The sequence below is a fragment of the Oryx dammah genome, unplaced genomic scaffold (genome assembly GCF_014754425.2).
Source record: "Oryx dammah isolate SB20612 unplaced genomic scaffold, SCBI_Odam_1.1 HiC_scaffold_2, whole genome shotgun sequence".
Taxonomy (NCBI): domain Eukaryota; kingdom Metazoa; phylum Chordata; class Mammalia; order Artiodactyla; family Bovidae; genus Oryx; species Oryx dammah.
The window spans coordinates 103,774,052-103,791,311 of record NW_024070186.1 but is presented as its reverse complement, the minus strand read 5'-3'; the positions used below and the strand labels follow the sequence as shown (position 1 = coordinate 103,791,311).

The following is a 17,260-nucleotide window of genomic DNA, read 5'->3' as shown; positions in this document are numbered from 1 at the left end:
GTCAAGCATTATTGTAAAAGGAAATTGTAGGGTAGTGACTTTCCCTGTCCCAGGCAGATTCACTCTAGGCCTCTCAATTGTTTCAGAAGAGTGTATCGTTGGGATTGTTTCCCAGCTGCAGGTAACAAAACCCAATAAAAGATAGCTGAGACAGGAAAGGAGTTTACTGGTCTCATGCCATGGAAAGTCAGAGTTAGGCAGTCCAAGGCTAGCATGAGTCAGCAATGTCATCAAGAGTCCAGATTCTATTCATCTCACTGTTTCACCATTCTTAACATTATAAAATGGCTGCTGTACTTTCAGACACTAAGTGCGGGTGGCAGGCAAGAAGGAGAGAAAGGGCAAGATAAAGGTTAAAGAACCCAGGAGCATGCCAGCTGAAGTTGTCTCCAAGAAAAGTGCCTGTGAGTTGCACCCAATGAATTCCTTTTTCATCTCTTTGGTCAGAACTTGGTCATATGGGTTTCCTGATCACTGAGAATCTGGAAAACTGGATGTATACACCTTGGATAAATTCAAGGTTCAATTGTTAAGGAAAATTGTTAAAAATGAATGAATACTGGGTGGGCAATAAGCAGTGTGTGTCTTAAGTCAATTATGGAAGTGAAATGAAGTGGAGTTGCTCAGTCATGTCCAACCCTTTGCAACCTCATGGACTGTAGGCTACCAGGCTCCTCCATCCATGGAATTTTCCAGGCAAGAGTACTGGAGTGGGTTGCCATTTCATTCTCCAGGGGATCTTCCCAACCCAGGGATTGAACCAGGGTCTCCTGCATTGCAGGCAGACGTTTTACCATCTGAGCCACCAAAGAAGTCAGTTATGGAGGAGGTGATATTTCAGCAGTGGATGAAAGAAAGACAGGAAGTCTGAGTGAGTGATGGAGGAATCCCAGAGAGATTTGGAAGCATGAGTGATGAGGTTGTATGAGGTTGGCTGTTTACGCTAGCTAATATATGACCTCAAGTTGGGTCAGATCACCCAATTCAAAGTAAACTTCCATTTTTTTAGATCTGGAACATGCCTGATTCTCTGTACCCCAGACTCTTTTGGAGAACAAACTTAGTGCTGAATGACAGGTGTTACATATTTATTAATATTTGACATTTATTTATTAGTAGGCAGTGTTGCTTCTTAGTCTAATTTAACTTGAGAGACATAGCAAATAAGGTCTCTGGGCAATTGATAATCTCTTACAGGGTGAACCTCAAGATATGATGTTAATTTAGCCACCATTCCAAGCAAATGGGGCTTCTCTGATGGCTCAGATGGTGAAGAATCTGCCTGCAATGCAGGAGACCCAAGTTTGATCCCTGGGTTGGAAAGATCCCCTGGAGAAGGGAATAGCTACCCACTTCAGTATTCCTGCCTGGAGAATCCCATGGACAGGGGAGGAACAAGGTGGGCTACAGTCCACAGAGTCGCAGAGTCAGACATGACTGAGTGACTAAATCTTTCACTTTCACAAACCAAATGGAAGCATCTTAGCAGTTTTCATAGTATCTTCTGCTTGGACTAGTGGAATCTTAAATACTATATAAAACGAATGACTTTATTACATTAGGACAATAGTGAGACGTTGGTGAAAGCTCTACAGGAAAACATTTGAACCAGACCTTAAAGGATGAGTAAGATTTCACTAACTCATGCAGACACAGACACTTCAAGTCTCTGCTTTGTTAGAGAATTGTTAAATTACCTTGAAAAGACATCTTGCTATATCAGAAAGATCAACTCACCTATTTTATAAAGAAAAAAATTGTAAGAAAAAGTAGATGAAATAAGTCTTCTCAAATGTTGCATTGATTTTCTACTTTAATTCTCATTCAGTTATCCAGAAAACGTCATTCTGCCAAAGTCCTTTGAAATAATTGACCTTTTATCTGAATCCTAAAGCCTCCTTTTTATAGAGTATTTTGTGAACGTTTCCTTCCTTTCTCTTCTGCAGGCAAAAAGGTGACAATCTCTTATTTTACTTCCACCTAAGCAACAACATCAGCAATTGTTCATTCTGGCTTGATATTTGTATGTTGGGGAGGGGGGCGGTGTTAGGGAACAAAAGGAATGAAGAATAAAATCGGAAAACGAGGGAAAGAACATGTCGCTCCAGACTCTGGGAGCAGTCAAATCAGGCTGCCAGCTGCAACAAGAATCTCTCTAATAAGGAAATTAGAGCATGATCATTTCTGGCTATGTGACTCTGATTCTAAATAGGTTTTACAAATAGATTGTGATTGAACTTGGAAACATAAACAAATTGGCTTTGTGGAATAAAGGCTGAACTACATTTTAGTTGGGGAATTAAAATGCTTTTATGGGAGGTTTTCTGAGAGAAGGGACAGCTATTTTAACGAGAGCATATGCATTTGTGAAACACACTGGCTTTGTTGCTTTCTCTTTGGAGAGTCAGGTCAGATAAACTCAAAAGAAAGTTTCCCAGTAGAGTTCCTAAGAGGACAAGTGATAAAGGCACGGAATGGGCAGTGGGTGTTTGAAATTCCCCATTCAGATGCTGGAAAGAGAGGTGCCATTTAAAAATAATAGATTTTAAAATATCAGTAGCTTAAAAAATTCTAGCCAGTGATCTCCCTTGGATATTTCTTTTGTCTCTTGGAGGTTTGGGGATAGAGGTTCTCTAAGCTCTATTAATACATTTTCACTTATAAATATTCATGCAGTGTTCCCGGTGCCTCCCCGACTGACTCATTGCAGGCTCTCTACCCTGGTGAGAAAGTGGTGCCAGAGGAGATGCTGGATTCTAATAAGACCCTGGGTCAGCCTCAGACAACCTAGAGTCATTTGAAAACACCAGACTTTCCAGTCAAGATAAAGAGTTATAAACGTCTGTGTGTCCAAGCTCATATTCCACACGAGAGGATTAACTTCCTCTCTCTGCAAAGTCTCCCAGTTGTTAAAAATAGTTACGGTTCTGTGTGTTTTGCGCTTCACATGGTGAGGAAAGAGATCTGCCTGACTGGAAGATGCTCTTATTTATTTCCCTTTTTCTAAATCCACTGATTACTCGCCAAGGCCTAATCCACCATGGAGTGCAAGTCAGCAAAATCTCTCTGATAGTGATCAGTTCATACATTCAGAAACAAAGTGTAGGCCCTGGGGGACCCACAGGGTCATCGACTTGCTGGGTAGGAGTTCAGATCAGCTCCTGTAGAGTACATTCCACAGGGACAAAATGCTTACACTGTGCACATTTTTCTTACCATCTAGTGACCTAAAACTAGCTCCCCACATCCAGGGATGTTCCTAGGAAGTGGATGAGGCCTGGAGTTGCACTAGCTCCTTCTCCCTTATTAGGCTTTCACATTCCTGGAGCCTGAGTGGGTAATTTCTCCCACTAAATGCTTTCTAGGCCCAAGTGGAGGAGCACACCGAACTTATGTCCACACTTTGTCTATGGCCCTATTGACATATACAGGGAAAGAGGGAAATAAAATATTTTTGCTAAAAGAAGCTTATATTGTCTCACGTTTTCATTTCAGAGATACTTTATTTTCATTTACGGTTCAGCTTTAAATGGATATTTAGCCCTAATATTTCAGTCCCCTGCTGCTGTTTTTACTGTCAGGCTTATAGAAATTTATAAATGGATTACCAGGTGAACTTCTTTTTAAATGGAACTCAAATTAATTCATTGTGGAAATAAAATTTCTACTCTTTTACCCACCCACTCAACATAAATAGTTTGTTTTCCTTATAGGGGATTTTCCCTAACAAGCAGAGCACAGCAGAGAACACATCAAACTCGGTGTCTTGTGACCTAGATTCCAGCCATAGCTCTTCCACAAATGAATGAATCTGAACCAGTCGCACATAAAAGATGGAGCTATGCCACGTGCATTGGAAGATGATGTTCTCAAACTTTGCTGTGTGTATTAGTCTGGGTTTTCCGAGAAACAGAACCAATAAGAGGAAAGTATATAAAATATGTAAATATAGTGTGTGTGTGTATATATATACATATATATATACATACATATATATATTCAAAGGAATTCACCCATGTGATTACAGAGGCCTGGCCAGTCCAAAATCTACAGCGTAAGCGAATAGATTGGAGACCCAGGGAAGAGTTGCCGTTTGCGTCCAGAGATGGTCTGATGTTATAATTCTCTCTTCCCAGGTGGGAAGGTCAGTCTGTTTTCTAAAGCCATCAACTGATTGGGTGGGACTCACTCATTTACTCATTATGCTGGGTAATCTGCTTTATTCAAATTTCATTGATTTAAATGTTAATCTCATTTTAAAAAATTTCTCTGAAGAAACATCTAGAATACTGCTTGATCAAGTATCTGGATACCATAGACTAGTCATGTTGACACAAAATTAGCATTTATGCCATAAGTATGAATCACCTGAGATGATTGTCAAACATAGATTCTTGGACTCTGCCCTCAGATTTCTGATTCTAATTTGCTATCCTTTTGCCAGGGAATGCTGATGCTGCTCTTCTAGGGCTTACTTTGTGAGGAGTACTGTTTTAGGTTCTGTGAGCATGGTCCAGCCTCTTCTACACAGATGAAGAAACTGAAGCCTAGAGTTATGAATAGGTTTGTCCCAAAGAGTTCATACCCAAACCTTCAAATCTTCATCCAGGGCTTTTTTCACATAATGTGCTGCCAACGTGTAGTACAAATGAACTTTCTTAGGATGAAATCTACTCTTGTAATTGAACCTTCTTCAAAACCAAATTGAACTAGTTGGATTTTTCATAGAATTTGACAACCTGACTCTAAAATTCATGTGGAAGGGCAAAAAGCCAGTAAGGGTCAAGACAATTTTGAAAAAGAATAAGAAAGGAAGACCCATACTAACATTTTGCAGGTGTTTTATAAAACTATAGTCATTGAAACAGCATAGCATTGAAACAAATTAAGAACCCATTGTCAGGCCATAAATATTTGAGATATACATGACAGAGGTAGCATTATGAGAAAAAGATAAGCTGTCCATAAATACTACTTTAAAATGGCTATTTTTGTGAGAAAAAATACATTTCCTACCCATCTCATGCTTAAAAAAAATTCCAGATGTATCAGCAGAGAAGCAACATTTAAAAACTTTGAATGAAAAATTTAAGATATTTTTTCTATCAGGGCAGATAAATATTTCTTAAATGAGACATAATGCACACCATAAAGTAATATAATAACAGTAAGCCAGTATTTGTTATGCTCTTCTATTTGTATACAATATTTTGAGTACCTTATATATGCTAATTTGTGTAATCCTCATGAAAACCCTAGGTCACACCTTTGCCACTTACCACACAGGTTAAGGAAGTGAACAGTTTCTCCACTCCTCAGTCTTTTATGAAGATCAAGGGCCATTATTAATATGATCTTCATAAAAGACCGAGGCCTGAAGAGGCTGTTCACTTCCTTAACCTGTGTGGTAAGCAGCAGAGGTGTGAGATGATCCTAGATGGTCAAGATCTATGCTAGAGTCACTGCTCTGTACACTACCTCTTAAGAGTGGAAAATGGACTACATTCAAGTGAAAAGAATATATACTCCATAAATTAATTGAAAATACAAACCAGTACTAGGAGGAAATATCTTTAATGCGTATAACCTCGAAGAATTATAAAACATGCAAACGCACACGTACACATACACTTACAAAATCAACATGAGAAAAGAAAATGGGCACAGATTATGAACAGGCACTTTACTGAAAAGGAAAATCAAATGACCATAATCATATGAAAATTTCATGCTAGCCAACATATAAATCAGTATTATTCCTTCACAGGGCAATTTGGCCACACCACAGTAAAAGGTGCACCTTTCCTGTAGGGCATTCTTTGTATGTATACAAAAACAGCTTTGCAGAGTTGTTCTAGCAAAAAATTGGAGATAATAACTCAGTAAAGAAGTGGCTCAACAAATTACAGAATACTTACATTTTGGAATACAAAGTAAAATAGGCTAGATATATCTGCACAGATAAAGTTAAAGAACCTAACGGTGAGGGGACAAAAGATGTTGAAAATCGTCGTATAGCATATGACGTAATTTAAGTAAAGCCTAAAATTTCACAAAATAATGCTATCAAGTGTTTTGAGTGCATAACATTACCATACGGATATAGATCAACTTTAGGATAACAATGACCTTTGGGGAATGGAAGATGAGGGAAGGGAGAGAGGTGAGGATGAAAGAAATCTAGTTATAGCTTACTTTTTTCTGTCTCAAGGAGACATGGATAAATATTAAGATGTGTTAAATATTGACTTGGGTGCCTGAGCATTTTGTTATTTTCTATATATTTGAAATTGCCTACTACATGTTTTAATTACATGTTTTAAAAGAAATAAAAATGCATCCCTACAGTCATTATTTTTAGTATACAATTGTGTTCTTTTTTTCTGAGAACTAAAATATACAAACTTTCTCCTTCTGTGTGATATTTTTTCTCAAGTATACTTTTCAACTTATTATAAAATCTTAAATTTGGAAGAAAAGTTAGAAGGTGTTTGTTGAAACCTACCGCTTAACACAGGCACCTCTGGATTCAAATAATTATTCCAAGTAAAAATAATTGGTAAAATTTTTCTTTATGCTTAATAATCTGGAAAATATAGCTTTGGTTAACTGGTTATTTTGTTTTAATGGAGTTAGATTCCATGGATAATGACTTTAAAAAGCAAAACTTAATAAATTGCAGTTAACATTAATACTATGCTGACCACATAATTTTATCTGTGATGGTATAGAAGGCTGCAAAGAGTCTCAAGATCATCATTATAACCATCAATTACCAATATTTTGGTAATACAAGGAGGTGCCAGTTTAAAGAGATCTGCACGGCATGATGTCAGATAATATGAATTAAAGGACTACTTGGAGGGAAGGTAATTACCATGTATGACGTGTTGTGGGAGGTGCCTTAGATATACAATTTCATTTAAATTCTGCAACAACCCCATAAGGTAGATATTGTTAGTCCCACTTTTCAAATAAAAGCATTGAAGTTCAGAGAGATTTGAGGTAATTTGCCCTACATGTTGTTAAGAAAAATTATCCTAAATGTGAAAATAAGGCAAAAAGAGTCCTATGTATCCTTTCAACATTATACTGGAGCTTTACCTAATTGGAGCCTACAGATTGTTAATTCTCTTACAGAATGTACCTTTGTTTACCTTACTACTTAGTATTGATTAGTCCTAAACTCTGTGAAATTCTAGGTTAACTTGTACATTTTTGTCTGATAACAATGCAAATGATTTTTGTCCAGTAGAAAATATAATTCCATGGAGACACATTTCTTCCTCCTCTCCTTCTATCCTTCCTTCCTTCCCATCTATCTATCTATAGGTATGCATTCAATCTTTCCAATTTTTGAACCAGTATTATAATCCTAATGCTTCCTTCATTAATAAATTAAATGAATTTTGATGTGTGCTCTTTGTATATTTGCACAAGAGTCAAGTTTTTACCTTATACTGTCATACTTTGACAGTTTCACAGCTAAAGCCAAGGCTTTGGTTTCAGAGCATGTGTTCTTGCTCTCACACGCTCTTTTTGGATGTATGTAGTGAATGTCATTACTGAACACTTGAATTTAATTAAGGTACTAGTCCTCTGATGTGGGGGCAGGGAAAAGGACATTGTGAGAAAAACAGTCTCAATTTCCTTCCTCTGGGAAGTGGAAACAATATGGAGGATACCCGTCTCTGGACGTACATCTCCTAAGACATAGAGGTCTTGTCACTTAGACCCCCACAGTTGATACTTCCTCCTGCCCAATAAATAGAGGGACAGAATGGCTTACTCAGAGTTTCATTTCATACTATGCATTTTATACATGTGTGTTATATATATACATACACATGTAGGTATGTATATGAATATTTGTACTATGTAATTTGCATTTCATAGTCTGAGTGATATAGAATGTGTATCATAATGAGTAGAGTCCATGTCCCCATTTGTAATTTCTATCCCAATCTCTCCTCAACCAATTTCTAGCTCTAAAATGAATCTCTATAACCCAAGGTATTTTACAAAGATAATTCTATTCTATAAACTTCAAGGATATACATTCACAGACATGTAACATGAAACCCACTCATTCATGTTAGTGAGAATAAGGAATTAGTGAGAATATGGAATTGTGGATGATTTTTAAGAAACTGAAGTAGCATTATTCTCAAGTACCTATATGTTCTTATTTCGGTTATGAAACTCTACCCTGTAATTGTTCTTGGGGACTTAATTAATGGTGAGATTAAAATGGTATGCAATCAACTTATCAACAAAAGAAAGAAATGGGCATTTCTTAAGTGATTGCGAAGTTTGTTCCCTTAAGCAAGTAAAATAACTCTTACTTTCTTTATAGCCCTTTCCAGGTTATCAATCAACGTAGAATAACCTTTCTTGATAGGAGAAACCAAGAGAATTCTTTCAAATCTAAAGCAGGAATATGTGAGGTAAGGAGATTTCAATGTTTCTACATTTTTTCCCCATAGGTTACTTCACTAAGCAAGCTAATTGGGCTTAGTCCACATCCCTGGTAACAACATCTTGAAGCAAAATGTTGGAAAAGGTCTCCTGGCAAATGCAACTAGTGGCCACTGCCCTTTTGCCCGGAAACAGAGGCCTGCTATTGTACCAGGCAGAGCCCAGAGGACAACAGGCAGGCGGTCTGGCAGGGTTGCCTGCTGATGCTAATTGCCCTAGTCCAGCAGAGGAGAGAAAGTGATGCCAAGTTCTTGCACAAGGTCAAATGTTTCTGGAGGAAGGGAGCCAGGGTTAAATTAGCAGCCAGAATGAGGTAGGAAGCTGGGTGGAGAAACGCAGGCTGGGAGAGGAGGCAGAAGTCTGGAAATTCAAACGGAGACAGCAGTAAAAAGTAATTACTAACACATTTTCCAACTTGGAAAGCCAGCCACATCCCACACCAGGGCCAGACTCGGAGCTCTTCTGTTCCAAGGAGGTTGGAACAGACTCAGGGGACAGGAAGGGACTGTGCAAGCCAGCTGCCTGTGGCTGACTTTGGAGCTGCACTCCCCAAAAAGGGAAATTCATCTTGAAAGAGAAAGCAAAGGACATTTCTCCTGAAATTCTCCATTCAGAGTAACATTTGCCATACATTTAATGTATCCATCCTTTTAGGACCTTTTAGGATAATTTAGCCAAAAATTATCAAACATCAAAACAAAGTAAAGGGAAACCTTTTAGGAAAATGTAAGCCTTTGTGAACATAAAATATCTCCCTTCTCTGCTGTTCATCAGCTTCACTAGAGGAATGAAACTGTGGGAGGCACAGATCTCAGGGGAAGAGGAGGAGGCGAAGGAGGAGGCAAAATAAGGGAAAGGGGAAACAATGGTCTCTGGTGTCAGGGAAATTCATGATTGGATTGATTGTTTTGGATTGACTGTTTTGACAGTTGATTTTTATTTTTATTTTCCCTCCAGCTTCAGAACCATGACAGACGATTGCTGAACATCAAATTGATGAGTGAATACTTCATCAGATCTGGTTGCCTTAACAACTAAAATAGCCAAAATGTTAAGACAGTCAAATAAGATTGATTATTTTTGATACAATCCGTGGGTGGCTGACCCAGAAAGCCTCAGCCTAATCACACATATAAACACAGGGGCTGTATCAACAGATGCAAAAGCAGTCAGAGGACAAGCGAGATATCTGTCAATCACCTGGATGCCTCCTGTCTACCATGTGCTGAACGGCATGTAAAGAAAACACCAGAAAGAGGCCCTGGATTGCTCTTGGGTGCTAGATGTCACAGGAGGTAGACAGTCTTAAAAGCTGAAAATTTTGATCCTTTCAATTTCCAGCAAAAGGGCAGAGCCTGGCTTGTAATGGAGAAGCAGATTTCCTCCAAATTGTTGTCTAGAGGTGCTGAATCATGCATGAATGTCAACAGATGACGCCAACCATGGCATCATTTCATAGGGGCTTTATCTGGTGTGAACTAAGCGCATTCTGCTTTATGAATTTTCTTTAAACATCCACAGATAATTGTGCTGTGTCATAGACCAAAAGGGAAATTAAATCTCTCTCATAGTGGATTTGGTATTTGCAGGCTTTCCTGAAGACAAGGAAAAGGAAATTCATTTTGGATTTTTAAAAAATTATTAAGTTAGAAAAAAATCACCATCTCAGGTGCCCATTTGAATTCAACCCACCATGTGCAGAGGGCTAGCTGGATGCCTTAGCATAATTGTTCAGGTACAAAGGTTCCTGAAGCTTTACTCTTGTTTATTTGTTTGGTTAGGTTTTTCTTTTCATTTTGAGTTCTAGAAAATTATTAGTTGATAGCTCGATGGCAAGGCATTCTGTGTTGAGAAAAGAGGAATTGATTAAGAAGTGAGAGACAGTGAGAGACTGCAATGACTGAAAAAGAAAAAGCCTACAAAACATTTACAGTGTAATTTTTCAATACAGATTTGAGTACATACAACATGCAGTTAGAAACAGATGCCTTTCAAGACTATTATTGAACAAAGAATAATTTCTGAGTTTCCCCCTTTTCAAACAGAATCCAAGAAAATGTAATGCCATAATCTATATATTAGTTAGCATGGCATGATTTGAACATCTAATTGCTTGACATTTGAAAGAGTCAGTCTCAATGCTTAGAGGACCTAACATAGCTAGCATGTAGCTGGATGTCAGGGAAGAGCAGTCACAATAATCGTTCATGGAAACAAAACATCAATCAGCAAATACCAATTTGCTAGATTAATTAGCAAGGATGTTAACTTGACATGCATGCTAACTCGCTTCAGTCACGTCCAACTTTTTGTGACCCTATGGACTATAGTCTGCCAGGTTCATCTGTCCATGGGATTCTCCAGGGAAGAATACTGGAGTGGGTTGCCATGCACTCCTCCAAGAGATCTTCTCGAGGTGGGAATTGAATGTCTCTTACATTGGCAGGCAGGTTCTTTACCACTAGCACCACCTGAGAAATCCTAACTTGATATATTGGTATTTAGCAAGTGAATATGTGGGTACTCTGTATGTTTAAAACATGATATCACATCTTCTTAGATAACTTAATATTTTACAATACTTTTGACTTTTCTATTTTAATTGATCCACACCACGGTTCTTTGGAGGTTGACATCTGCATTGGACTCTACTGGTGAATATATAGCTGTCCAATCATGGCTACCTTTTCCTTCCAGTGTCGATTGCTAAGAGCTGAGCTTTTCTTCATACCAGTGGTCAATCAGTGAACAAGAACATGATGCTACCCAAACATAGACAATCCACTTTGACCCCAGAAAATTTCCTGGGAATTTGAACTAGGAAATTCCTAAAGAATAAGACAGTGGTGAGAGCGGATATAGAAATGCCTTGATGTGGGGAGAAGCTGGAGAGGCCATGATACTGACTGAGGTTCTAAGAGAGCAAAATCAATTCATTAGCAGAAGTGAAAGGGAAAGAAAAGACACAGAGACAGCAGAAGGTGAGCAGGGAATAGGAGGGGGAAACTGAAAGGTAGAGAAAAGCCAAATGAGATAAATGAAAGAAGCATGACCTCCTGCTGCTGAGGTCACTAGGATTCACCTCCTGTTCTGGGGCAGCTGCTGTTGCTGCTCTTGGTTTGTTTTTCCCAGCAACCTTTACTAGCATGAGGGTGTCTTTGTTCCTTGCATCCAAAGGAGTTTGACTGAAAAACATTGTTATCTTCCATGAGGCAATTGAGCACACTAAAGCACAAAGAGAAAGCAAAAGTCCTTTCCTGAGAAGATGGATTGTATTACAGCTCACAGACCTGCAAGTAGGAAGTGGTTGAGTCACATCCTGCCCAGACTTTTCTAAAATTGGTGCTGATGTCAGTTTATCACACTATAGCATTTAAAAAACACACTCCCCAATCCTTTGACACTCCTTCCATAAAGAGGTGGTGTCTGTCCCCTGCTACTGAAGCTGAGTGGGAACTTCCGACAGTTCCAACCAAAGAAGCGTAGCAAGAGTAATGCTGCATGATTTTTGAGACTGGTTTAGGAAAGACTGTGCAACTTCTATTTAGTTTTCTGAAAATGCTCTTGGAACCCAGCTACCATGCTATGAGGAAATCCAAGCTGGTCAACATGGAGGGAGTCTCTGGAAAGATCCTGAGATGAGAGAGAGAGACATAGGCATTGTCAACTCCAAGCTGTTTCAGATTTGCTCTGTCTCACTGCTTTCTAACAACCCTCCCTTCCACTCCCCTGCCCCCAGCTATTCTATAATAACTTCAACTACTGTTTGACTGCAGCCCATGAGACACCCAAGTCAGACCCATCCAGCTGAGCACTTTCTGCATTCCTGCCCCAAAAAACTATGAATAAAATAATTACTGTTTGTATAAATAAATTCCCTGGTAACTCAGACAGTAAAGCATTGCGTGCAAGGTGGGAGACCTGGGTTCAATCCCTGGGTTGGGAAGATCCCCTGGAGAAGGGAGTGGCAACCCATTCCATATTCTTGCCTGGAGAATCCCATGGACAGAGGAGCCTTGGCAGGCTACAGTCCATGGGATCGCAGAGTCAGACACAACTTAGCAGCTGAACACACAACAGCTTATAAATAATTAAGTTTTGAACATGACAATGAACATTTGGTTACAGTATTATTGCCAAATGTGTAACAGGCTACATCCAGAACTTGAGAGATCTACCAACCATCGTACTTCCTCTGTAGTGGAAGGGGCAATTTATGATTCTTTGTACTTTACCTTGAAGGGGATGTCCTGGCAGGCTCCAAACCACTGGACTCTGGAAAACTTCATTGATATGTAGGTCCCTGAATCTCCATTAGAGATGTTTCCCACTTTTTGGAGTGCGTGTGTTTTACCAAAGCCTCCAAAAATTCTTGGCATTTCTTGCTTATCTGACCTAATTAATATGATGCCATCAGTAAAGTGAAGAAATGTGTGGTTCTCTGGAATGCCCAGTCATGTCACTATATTATGAGAGGGAGAGAGGTAGCATGGCCGTGGAGCAAGATCATAAGTCTGTACTGTTGTTTATCCCACACTGAGATCCAGGACTGCACACAGTGCATTCTTTACCATGCTAATCTGCTCCAGGAAAGAAACCATTTTTGATACCACAGCTACAATTGGGACCACTCCTTGACTGAGTTTGTAGTAAACCTCTATCCTACCACAGGCTTCTGTAGGTGCCAGACTGGTGAATTAAATGTGGGTAGGGCAGTAACTGCCAACTCTGCCAATCTTTTGGGTCATCCAGCCTGACAGTAGTCTATTTCCCAAGGATGCAATGTTGGTTTCAATTTAATATCTTGTCCATGGTACGAGGGAGAGTATCAGAGGCTTCCACTTGGCCTTTCTCATTATGAGAATTCTTAACTCACAGGCCAAGGAACCAATATAGAGATTCTGTCAACTTCATAATCCAAATACACAGTCAGAGACTGGAGAAATAACCACTGATTGGGTCCATACACTTAGCTGACCATGAGCCAGGTACTTATCTCAACACACAGTTCTTGAACATTTGAGTCGTCTCCTTTCCTCAGTATATGTTTCCTCAAGTAGGTAAGTGTAAATCCCTCCAGAGAAGGACAAGGAGAATCATTATGATAGCATTTGCCATGACCTTGCAGTGTCCTTCACTCACGAAACCCAGCCTTGATTTCAGTCAGTGGTTTTTGGGTTAAAAACTGGATCGGGTCCAGAAACTTAGCAAGGGATTGTGCCATTTTATTGTAACAATAGTTCTGAACCTTTGTTTCTTTTTGTTACACAGATTGAGAAATAACCTTGTTGCCTGCTCAGTCTTGACCCTGGAGATGCTGTGTTCCATTAACTACCATCATGGCACTACATGAGTCATGCCACTCCCCGCCCGCCAGCCTTGCCACTCTTTACAATAATTGAGCTCACTTTGCTTTTGACAGTTAAGTGCTACCACCTGGATTCCATTTTTTTCAGAAGTCTACCAGCACTGTGCTATTCGAGAGTCAGTTTTGCAACAGCATCCTCCAAAATCAGTCCTATTCTACAGAGGTCAACCACCGCCGAGACTCTTAACAATGCTGGTGTCCCCTGCACATCCCATGTTCTTTGGTAAATGGAATGTCCTCTGAACTCTCTCACAGATCATAATAAGTGAACATAAGTGAACAGGGTTTTTGACGCTGCATAATGTAACCACTTCAATATGCCCAATTTCCCAGCCTTTCAATTCTTTCCTCCATCATTTCCCCCAACAATTTTGGCATGCCTCCCAAGATTCTTGCCATCATCTTTAATCCTGCATCAAGGGTTAGTGCTCCAATATCTATAAACTGTCCTTTATCCAACTTTATATTCCATTTCCTTTCATCCAGCACCTCCAAGAATCCAGTCCATTTTCATTCTGCTGGCTCTTGACAATAAATGTTGGTTATGTCTTTCAGTTCCTTTGGCGTATAATCCCTTTTCTTGCTTTTCAATTGCTTCACTTCCCCTGCTGGGTTGTGGTGTGTCTAGACTCTAAATTATTGTTCTGGTGATTACAAGGGGAGGTGGCGTAGATTATAGGGATGGGTACACACTGCTTTGCAAGGTAGAAGCTTCTGTCTCATCTTCAAGCAAGGAGGAAGAACTATCCTTAACAAGAAGGGATGGGCCTTTTTTCTTGGCCCAGAGTCAAGTAGAATATGAAGATTTAGATTCTTCATCTTAACTCTCAGGGTCCCACTCCTTCCCAAACAGGGCCACGAACTTCGTGTAGGTGAACTGTTAAGTGAAGCATCAACCTCCATTTCTCATGACGTACTCTGCATATAAGTTAAATAACTTGCTTTGAGTTATTTAAGTTTAATAACTCCAACTCATGAGCATGAAGTTCTGCCATGGATTCTATACTTAAATCCTGACCCCAGTACTCAGATGTTTTTGGTCTTCTTGCTGCAGGAGATGAGCATCCCTTTGAATACTGCTAAAGAGGCTCCCACCTGGCTTTCATAGTTTGCATATATTGATGGTTAACTGCCTTCATTGCCATTCTCTAATGTATGGATCACTATGAACAAAGCTAGTGGAGGTGATGGAATTCCAGTGGAGCTATTTCAAATCCTCAAAAATGGTGCTGTGAAAGTGCTGCACTCAATATGCCAGCAAGTTTGGACAACTCAGCAGTGGCAACAGGACTGGAAAAGGTCAGTTTTCATTCCAATCCCAAAGAAAGGCAATGCCAAAGAATGCTCAAACTACCACGCAATTGCACTCATTTCACAAGCTAGCAAAGTAATGCTCAAAATTCTCCAAGCCAGGCTTCAACAGTATGTGAATTGTGAACTTCCAGATGTTCAAGATGGATCTAGAAATGGCAGAGGAACCAGAGATCAAATTGCCAACATCTGCTGGATGGAAAAAGCAAGAGAGTTCCAGAAAAACATCTATTTCTGCTTTTATTGACTATGCCAAAGCCTTTGACTGTGTGGATCACAACAAACTGTGGAACATTTTTAAAGAGATGGGAATTCCAGACCGCCTGAACTGCCTCCTGAGAAATCTGTATATAGGTCAAGAAGCAACAATTAGAACTGGACATGAAACAGACTGCTTCCAGATTGGGAAAGGAGTACATCAAGGTTGTATACTGTCACCCTGCTTATTTAACTTATATGCAGAGTATGTCATGAGAAATGCTGGACTGGATGAAGCACAAGCTGGAATCAAGATTGCTGGGAGAAATATCAATAACCTCAGATATGCAGATGACACCACCCTTTTGGCAGAAAGAAGAACTAAAGAGCCTCTTGATGAAGTGAAACAGGAGAGTGGAAAAGTTGGCTTAAAACTCACCATTCAGAAAACTAAGATCATGGCATCGGTTCCATCACTTTCTGGCAAATAGATGGAGAAACAGTGGAAACAGTGACAGACTTTATTTTGGGGGGCTCCAAAATCACTGCAGATGGTGATTGCAGCCGTGAAATTAAAAGACGCTTGCTCCTTGGAAGAAAAGTTATGACCAATGTAGAGAGCATATTAAAAGGCAGAGACATAAATTTGCCAACAAATTTCCATCTAGTCAAAGCTATGGTTTTTCCAGTAGTCATGTACAGATGTGAGAGTTGGACTACAAAGAAAGCTGAGCACAGAAGGATTGATGCTTTTGAACTGTGGTGTTGGAGAAGACTCTTGAGAGTCTCTTGGACTGCAAGGAGATCCAACTAGTCCATCCTAAAGGAAATCAGCCCTGAATATTCATTGGAAGGACTGATGCTTAAGCTGAAACTCCAATACTTGGGCTACCTGATGCAAAGAACTGACTCATTTGAAAGACCTTGATGCTGGGAAAGATTGAAGGTGGGATGAGAAGGGGACGACAGAGGATGAGATGGTTGGATGGCATCATTGTCTCAAGGGACATGAGTTTGAGCAAGCTCTGGGAGTTGGTGATAGACAGAGAGGCCTGGTGTGCTGCAGTCCATGGGATTGCCAAGAGTTGGACAAGACTGAGCGACTAAACTGAACTGAACTGAACTGCGGAGGGGGGTCATTGGAATCGCCAAGCATGAGCATGGGTGACAACCTGGACCTTTGATTGGCCTCTGAAGTAGTGGGAGGAGGTGCAGTCTTGTAGGACAACACAACTTGTGAGCTCCGATGCTATCTCCAGGTCAGTGGTGTCAGAACCTACCCGTTTGGTGGTGTAGAACCAAAGCAACAATATTTGGACTTTTAACATCACTTGGCATCATTTGGTCCATAGTAAAAAAATAACGGCCAGGGAAAATCTGCTGCCCTAGGAACCAGAAAATATAGAATCTTATATTATAAACTCTTATATAAATATAGAGTCTAGTTCTGGCTTTGCCACTTCTTAGCTAAATTATTTTGGGAAAAATCACTTAGCCTCTTTGCATTTCAATTTTTTCATCTGTAAAGTGCTTATAATATGATCAATTTTTATTATACTCATTTTATAGGTAGTTGTAAGAACCAGAGGGGCAATGTTTACAAATATAAAGTATTATCACTATTTTAGTTAAGAGGGGGAATTTCTTTAAGGATTGTATTAAAAACTCTAAATTGACTTTATTTTTATACTTCACTAACTTTGCATTACTAATGGCAATTTTTTCCAAATTATACTTACTATTTTACCTGGAAATGGTTGTTTTTGCCTCTACAGGATTCTAAAGAGAATCACAATTGAAGCTTTGCCAGGTGTGACACAATGGCCATCAGTCTAAGATGTTTAGAAACCTTCCCTTGATGATACAGAAAGGACGACTTTCAAACAAACCCATTTAGTAAGTGGC

At 39.6% G+C, this 17,260-nt stretch overlaps 1 long non-coding RNA gene across 1 annotated transcript; it reads left to right on the top strand.

Annotated features, from left to right (window-relative positions):
• Positions 1 to 334: 334 nt before the first annotated feature.
• LOC120852033 lies at positions 335 to 10,032 on the top strand. Its single transcript, XR_005718456.1, has 3 exons — positions 335 to 404; positions 8,357 to 8,447; positions 9,436 to 10,032. It is a non-coding gene; the product is annotated as an uncharacterized LOC120852033 (long non-coding RNA).
• Positions 10,033 to 17,260: the final 7,228 nt, after the last annotated feature.